Source organism: Pongo pygmaeus, chromosome 14 (assembly GCF_028885625.2).
Source record: "Pongo pygmaeus isolate AG05252 chromosome 14, NHGRI_mPonPyg2-v2.0_pri, whole genome shotgun sequence".
Lineage (NCBI taxonomy): Eukaryota > Metazoa > Chordata > Mammalia > Primates > Hominidae > Pongo > Pongo pygmaeus.
Window position 1 is genome coordinate 29,007,750 of NC_072387.2, and position 8,970 is coordinate 29,016,719.

The 8,970-nt window shown below is 42.2% G+C and overlaps 1 pseudogene; it reads right to left on the bottom strand.

Annotated features, from left to right (window-relative positions):
* Positions 1-357: 357 nt before the first annotated feature.
* Positions 358-8,203, bottom strand: LOC129011941 (centrosomal protein of 192 kDa-like; annotated as a pseudogene).
* Positions 8,204-8,970: the final 767 nt, after the last annotated feature.

An 8,970-nucleotide genomic window follows, 5' to 3' on the forward strand; every position in this document is an offset into this window, starting at 1 on the left:
ATTAAAATTGCATTTCCAGGTATTTCAAAAGCTTATATAAGCAAATCATCAGATAAAGTAGTCAAAAAGACTCCCCTTACCAAATGAAGGCATAAGCCCCAAGATTAACTTGTTTGTCTCCTTTCTTTTGATAAATGACCATAACTTATATTCAGTCCCATTTTACAAAATTAACAAGTAGAGGGCCAGGAACTGTGAACTTTCAGTAATTGTAATAGTAGTACTAAAACCAAATTTGTATAATTTTATAAATAAATAAAAATAAAATATAAGTAATGAATGACAGAAAAAGTAAAACCTTCATATTTTACTGTACATTATAAGCACTACAACAAAATGGTGCCTGAGGAGAAGATCCTATGGCAATGCTGGTGTGAGGTGGAAAGGGGTGGAGGAGAACCTGGCCCTGAGAGAGGAGAAATCAAGAGCACTGACTCCTAGTGCAACTGTTGCATCAAAGGAGAGCACCCTAGAAAGCTGCCTTTTCCCCACTGATGCTGATCTGAGGACCCAGATGCTGACTTGCAGCCAGCGGCCGGTTGCATTGAGCACAGGAAGGTGGGACTGGGAAGCCATCCCAACACCGCAGGCATGAGGAAGCTTCCACTCCTCAGGCACTCCGACACTCCCTGGGTGAGAATAAGGCACAGTCAAAGATGCAAGCGATAGCAAACCCCTGACTAAAAGCCCAATCAATTCAATGGCAATGAGTCTATGAGACAACTTGTTTGTGGCTCAGAGCTACAGTTCAAAGTGCTCCAGATGCAGGAGTCCTTGCCACTGCCTGAGCCTCAGCAGAGGCCTGCCAACAACTTTTTCCTGCTTCCATCCAGTCCAGGAAAAACAATTAAAATTAGATCAAAGTCACCATTATAGCTACTGAATTATTTGATGTTACTGCCAGTTAGTCATCTCTTCCTTTTGTCTCTCACAAATCATATGCCACTGCTTAACCTAAAAGAAAACCACAGAGGCTCTAACTTTCCAGATGTGGAGCCTAGCTGATTTTAATACTACCACCCATCTTTGCACCATCTTCATGCAGTTGCTCTGGAGGGCAGAGAAGACAGCACCTCAGTGGTTATGTGTAGCATGTAAGTAAAAGCACAGCTCCCAGCTATGGGTGCACAGTGACCATCAGCAAGAGGGAAGCTGCCCCACAGATGGACCTGAGGGCTGCCTCTCCACCACAACAGCGACCCAGACACTCTCAAGGTGGAGACACTCGTTCACTCTGGGATTCAACTCTAAACTGGACATTTCCTAGGTGAAATAATCACAAAACTGCAATGGCAGAGCAAAAGAGGAGTAAGACAGGCAAAGCCACAGGCAGCCTGTCACCTGCATAAGTGCTAGGGGTGTTCTAAGCCATCTTCGGGGACGCTTGCACAGAAATATATTGTGGTGGTCTCAGTTTGGGACAAAGCACAAAACTTACAAGAAAATAGGCCAACCAGTAACTCCTTGAAACAAGCTAGCTTTGTGGGGTCATCTGAAAAAAATTCAACTGTGAAATAACAACAACAATAATAGAGCAAAAGCATCTCACCCAGTCCTGATGTCATTCCTGAATCCCGTGGCCCATTTCCACAGTTTGTACCAACAGACTGCACAGGAAAATGTTTTGCTGTGCTTAGCAGGTTCTGATGTAAGGCATTAGAATATGGGTTGCAGATGGAAGAGGTATCCATCCATCCAGAGCCAGTATTTGGTCCCAAATTCCCATAGCCACAGAGTTCTGCACATGCTCTCCCCTGAAAGCTGGATAAGGACAGCCTCCTAAGAAGCCATGGACTGTGGCACTGCCAGCCTGGCACTGAGGCAAGGAAACACTTCCAGCCGAAGGCAGTGTTCTTAAATACCTCTGGAAGCTGTGCTGGGAGGGGGTCACATCAAAGGGTGCAGGCACCGCAGCAGGCATGTTCTGCATCTTAGCTGCAGAGCCATGAATGGTTCTGCTTGGAACAGGTCCTGGCCTCTGAGCTCACTACTGGCAGTTGATATATCTTTAGAGATGATTCTTTGCTCTTCAACTATAGTCTCCTAGCAAGACACAGGGAAGTGTGAGCAGCTGACCCTGTCTGATGACTCAGACCTAACTTGCTCAGGAGAGCCAGCCTGATTGGGTCCACTTCCCTGAGGTTTGAGGTCAAATCCACCTCAATGGGTTCCAACAGATCTCCACTTTTGGAGGAAGGATCTTCACTTGATCTAAGATTAGGTTTTACATCTTTAGGCTTGCTACTCAGAGAAGTAGTTTCAGTCATTTTTCGTATCAGTTGTTTTGGATAATAGATGGTAATGTTCCTTTTTCTATATTCTGAAATGAAACTTTTTCTCTCAATTTTTCCACAGCCTGTTCCTCTGATGGGGCTGGGCTGGCTTGAATAATTTGAGGTGCTTATCTCACTGGTGATATCACTCTGAGTCTAATAAAATTTAAAAAAACAGTCACAGATAAACTGAATATAAAAAATTCAGGTCATGCTGGTATAAACTCAGGTAATATAATATGGAAATCTACATGGGTTATCTTTCTGAAATAGGTGTGGTCTACACAACGGAGTTATTCTGCAACTGGGAAATGCAGGCTATTAGAAAATTTACATTTGTTGCTTTGTAAAAAAAAATATGAGAAAAATAAACAGGAGGTGTACACCAATTGTATCTGAAATTTACATAAAGGACCAGAGTCAAGTAAGCTTTTGAAAATTTAAGGGACGTTTGCAAACTTTATAATGAAAATCTAAATACATTAATCACGAGGGCTAGGGGGGATCAGAGGTGCAGCCTGTTCGCAGGGGCCCCCGCTCCCGATGTGTCCCTGCTGCTGCTTGTGTTTGAAGAGTCAAAGGTGTTAACTCTTATGTGCACTCATCCCTATCCTGTGTTTAAACGCATGTGGCTCTGCTTTCCTAAGAATGTAGTTAACAGTCCTAGTGGATGTTCACACACTCATCTCTTTACACATGATGCAGAATCTAAAGAGTGACAGCTGCAGCTGTGGCAGAATGGACCAGCTGGAGTTCACACACAAGTCAAGACAGACTTCACCCTCACTGATTGTTGTTGGTACTGGGCTTGGAAACTTCTCCTGGCCAAAGATTTACGAACAAAGACACAAATAAACAAAGGCCACATTATTTGTCAGTTCCTAATAATAACAAATAATATGTATTCAGCAGTGACTTACTAGGTGACAAGCACTGCCCTCACATACTATTCTTGCTTAGGGATGAAGCAGTAGGTTGAGGGAGGGTTACCATCTGTCTAAAGCAGCAGCAGAGGGGAAATTATCTGATGCTTCAGCCCTTACCCACTATGCTAAGAATATGCAGACTCAATACCTAACAACATCACAAAAAGACAGCTTTCAGTGAAATGGGTGTGACATTTTGTCTAACACTGCACTACACATTTAGTAACTCTAGTGCACATACTTGGCAGCTTGGTGGAGGAGGGCTTTTCAGCAAACCCAGAGCAGTCACATTCAGCTCATTAAAAACCGAACACTGTCATTTCCACAAAATACACACACAAAACAGACAATAAAATACTGCCTTCCCCAACATAAATCTCTCTGATCTTCTCTCCTAACCCCATAGCTACTGCCTTAGCCCAAGCCATTTCTTTTTCTAAATTACTTCTCGATATGTCAGATTTTCTTATCAAGGAAGTAAGCTCTCTCTTCTCCGGTGGTCTAATAAAATAGCCCATTGATGGCTGCAAAGTAATTAAATAATGATTTCCTTACTCTTCAACTGCTTTGAGAAGTTCTAGACTATTTTATCTTACACTGACATCACAGCTAAATGATGTCAACAAAGCTGTTCTTCCCATTTAACCTCAAATTACTAGAGACAAACTTTAAAGGATCAGATACAACCTTTTATTTCCTTAATGCTAGCTATCTTTTAATCATTAAAACAAATACTGTCAAATAAGTTGCCCTTACTAAGTAAACCACAGAAATACTTTATTCCTTTAATAATTATTATTCAACACCTTCTACGTGTTAGGCACTGTTTAATCATTGGTGACATATTAATGAGAAAGAAGATAAAAACTCCTGCCTCCTGGAAATTATGGTATAAGGGTACTTTATAAAATAAACACATTTTAAAAGATCTGTATTCAGATTAGGGATGCTCCTTCTGATTTGCATGAAAGTTTCAGGAAGGTTTGCATTCAAGGAACTTGCTACAGGGCGGAAATATCCACTGTCTTTCTTACACAACAGTCACACGACAGATCTAAAATGTGAACTCAGTAAATGCACTTCATTTTTTATTGATATTCAACTTGGGAACTTTTTTTCTTGATTCAGTAACTTAAATGTGAATCAAAATTGTAACTTATACCCAAATAAAAGTTTTGAATATTAGAACTATTTTTCTATGATCCAGTGTTTTTTTCATCTATTTAATAAGGAAGTTAGTTACTCTTCAACTTCTGTCATAATCTCAAAAGTCCCAATCAATCCAGGCAGAAAAATCCACCTCTCTAAAGTATTTATTCTCATTTAAATTCACTGCAATGGACAAGACCACAATTCAGTTTCAACATTAAGTTCTATAAATCAACTTCGATTTATTTATTTATTTATTTATTTTTTGAGATGGAGTTTCACTCTTGTCGCGCAGGTGCACAATCTCGGCTCACTGAAATGTGCACTGCCCAGGTTCAACTGATTCTCCTGCCTCAGCCTCCCGGGTAGCTGGGATTATAGGTGCGTGCTACCACACCCAGCTAATTTTTTGTATTTTTTTTTTTTAGTAGAGATAGGGTTTCACCATGTTGGCCAGGCTGGTCTCAAACTGCTGATCTCAGGTAATCCACCCAACTCAGCCTCCCAAAATGTTAGGATTACAAGCGTGAGCCACCGTGCCTGGCCATCAACTGTGATTTCTAACATTATGTCTACTATCTCAAAATGAGACTTAGTGAAATTCAGGTTTTATCAACACTCCCTCCAATAACCCTAATTTCCTCCATGGAGTTAATCAATAAGTCCTCTGACTCTAGGGAATCAATCTTGAATTCTTGCCCCGTCCTCTGCTTCCATATGTCAGTCTTGTCCCCAGCCTTCATCTCTTCTCTCCTGTTTCCTATGCCTCTGCCTGCTTCTTTCCCTCCTCTGTGCTTCACTGATGTCTCCACCCAGGCTTCTCACATATGATAGCCTCCTGCTGCACCTGGAGATGGGCAGCACCACAACAAAGTCACCCCTGTCCCCAAGCACTTCCTCCCAGTTTATTGGAGATAAAACCCAACTCCTACCAGGAGCTGACATGCTCTGGCCTTGGAATCACGCATCCATCCTACCCACCCACCCTCTCCTCTCAGCAGCTCTGCCTGCCTGCTTTCCATTCTTCCAAGATGCCATCCCACTGCCTACCTCTGGGCCTGCACACAGATAACCTCCCTCTGCTGCAACACTCACCCTCTAGATCTCTGGGCATTGTCTCCTTTTCATCACTGAGATGCCAACTCAGCACCCTCCCCTAGATGTCACCCTGACCAGCACAGCTAAAGTAGCTCCTTCTCCTCACTCATGTTTTATGCGCTTTTCACTATCTGAATAGCTACTGTCTTTTTATTTGTCTATGTATTGCATTGTATTAAGTCAAAACAATCCATACTTCAAAACATCTTTTTAGAGCATAGTTTAAAAAAATGAATTTTAAAACTCTTCACACCAACCAGCAATGTAACAATAGCAATGAGAAGCTGGGAAGTGCTTACTACATGTTGGCGTGGGGCTAAATGCTTTACGTGGACCATCACTTTTAGATCATACAAAACCCTATTAAAGTGTACTATTTAGAAATTGGGAAATTAAGGCATAGAGAAGTTAAATAAATTGTTCAATGTCCTAGAAGTAGTTAAAAGGCTGAGCTAAAATTCCAGGACAGTTAAAACCTTAGATTTTTACCACTATTCAGCCCTGCCCCCTTCTGCATTTTGAAGTTACTATGCTCCAGCTCTGCCGTTTATAACACCCAAAATCTAAAACCTGCTGATTGGGAGCACTACAGCACATTCCATGCTTCCTCTTTTCATACTGTGACCACGACAAAGGCAACCAAGAGCTTCAGATCTTTGAGCAAAGAACTCTCTTAAAGACAGACAAGACAGACATAAATAACCAGCATCATCTGTCCAAATCTGAGCTGCAACATAATTTCCTCAACAAAATGTAATCAATTTTGTTTGATTGCTCCCCGGGATGTATCCTCAAGTGCATCTGAAGTATTCTCAGCATCTTTGTAATGTAGCAGCTGAAGAATAAATTCCAGGAGCAGAGTGGGTTGGTTACAGGAGAGCGCGCATGTAACATTGCTAGATGCTGTACCATCACCATACCTAGAGGCTGCGCCAAGAATGGGCTAGCATACCTGTGTCCCTTACATCCTTGCCAACACAGTTTTTTATTACCGAACTTTTGGATCACTACAAAGGAAACAATTGAAAAATAACATCACGGGGTAGATTTATTCTGCATTTCTTTCCATGAGTAAAAATAATTTTTTGTGTATTTAACAACCATTTTATTTTTCCCTATACATTTTTCTTTTCTTTTCTTTTTTAAGAGACGGAGTCTCACTCTGGCACCCAGGCTGGAGTGCAGTGGCAGTTCACTGCAACCTCTGCCTCCCGGGTTTAAGCAAGTCTCCTGCCTCAGCCTCCTGAGTAGCTGGGACTACTGGTGGACGGTGCCACACCCAGCTAATTTTTTGTATTTTAGTAGAGACGGGGTTTCATTGTGTTGCCCAGGCTGGTCTTGAACTCCTGAGCTCAGGCAATCCACCTGCCTCAGCCTCCCAAAGTGCTAGGATTACAGGCATGAGCCACCGCACGTGGCCTTTTTCTTATTGGTTATTAGAACCATTTATATAGCAGGAGAATGGGCCCTTAACCTGTGACATGAATTGCAAATAATTTTTCTCAGTTTCAACACTAGTTTTTTAAAACTTTTTCCCAAAGCATAACATACATAGATAAATGAAGGGTATAACTGAAGGAAGTTTCACAATCTGAACACATCTGCATAGCCAGCAGCACAGATGGAGAAGCATAACACTGCCAGTACTACCCAAGCCACCCCTAAGCCCGCTTCCCAAGCCACCTGCCAATCCAAGTGTGACTGCCCTTGCTGCTTGCTCTGCAGAGGAGTGCACTTTTGAGCTGCACGCAGATAGAATTACAGAGTGTGTTCTTAGTCAGCCTCATGTCATTCCACACATTCCTGAGATTCAACCATGTTGCTGCATGTAGCTGTACATCACTCACTCACTGTGACCTAATAGTTCAGAGGATGAACAACATGATGATGAACCCCACATGCAGGTTTTGTTTCATTTTGTTTTTGCAGTGACTTGGAAAATTCCACTGCTGGTAAGAATTTGGGAGGTCGCTATTCTGAAGCTGGTACAAGTAGTGCTGCTGTGAACATTTTAGTGTCTTTTGGTGAACATACACACTTTTTCTACTGAGTAGAAGGTGTAGTATTAGTTGATAAAATATGAAGTTCATCAAGTTCACTTTACAAGACACTGCCATGCAGGTTTCTACAACAGTTGTACCAATTTACACTCCCACAAGCCATATGAGAATTCCATGACCTTTTCAGGGACAAAGTCAATATCTACTGTTCAGTCTGCATCTTCACTGATCTTTTGAGATCAAGATATCCCTGACCAAGTTGTAACTAACTTACCTCCAAATTTTTGACCCCTATTTCCACTACTGAACACTTCCACCTCAAACCACAATCACCTAAAATCTACACTTTCTTCTGATTCCTGCACCCCTCAGGTAATGGAATTGCCATTTCCCCAAGTAACTCAGACCACAGACCTTATTTTCTTCCTGCCTCTCTACTATCCCCGACATCCCACCCAAAATCCTAGCCACTTTACTTCTACATTTTTCATTAGCTAGTTTCATTTTCACTGGGACACCTAGATTTCTACAACATCCTAAAGACTGTCCCATTCAAATGACCTCCACTGCCAGGAGAAGACTCACAAAGTTAAGTTCCACAAGCAATGAGTCCTGCCGCTTTCCAGAGACACTTCAATCTCTGGCATGGTTGTTAAAACTCGATCTACCTCCTGGCCCTACTGACCTCTCCATCTTCATCTCCTAGTCTCTGGCCACTCCCCTCATTCTGCCATAAAGGCTGGGCACACTGGACCATGTACCTTCTCAAACACGCCCACGCTTCACCATCTCCTTTTCTTTCCACTGGGCTTTCCCTCTGTTTGGAAAATTATCATGCCCCAAAGGATTACCTGTTAAAACTCTGCCTTGAAAGTGCCCACCTCTGTGAAGTTCTTTTGCTACCTACTCATGCAAGTTGTTTTTCTCTAAACTTCAAATGCTTTTGGCTGCTGTCTCTTGTGATGCTGATTATGGTGTCTTGTATTTGTGTCTTATCCCTCTGGGCTGATGGAGAGTTTCTCAAGGATTGGAATAATGCATCACTTATTGCTGTAATTCCACATCACTGGATATTTGGGAGAAGCTTAGGACAAGCAGTGGGTAGAATAATTTCTCCTCTGGCCCCTTCTGAGCCTATTCACAGTAAGTCTGGGCTTGACAGGCAGGTGAGCACCTTGGTTCCTTCCAGCTACAGAGGAGCCAGGGCCTGGGGATGGCAGCACAGCATCTTCACAGGCTAAGGCTCAAAATGCCATGGCCCGTCGTTCTGCAGACCTAAGCTAGGTTATACTTTCACTGTCAGAGATCATGCTGATCGGCAACCAAACTGCTTCCTTTAATGCTCTTATGAAAATGGTACAGTAAATGTGTTTATCCACATATACTTACTTTACTTACTTACATACTTACAACCAGATCTCAAGTCTTCAGTCAACTCATCACATTTTGTTTGCTCATAAAACATGTGTGACAGGAAAGGTCCATGACCCATCTGCCCTCTTCATTTTCACAAACCATATTCTG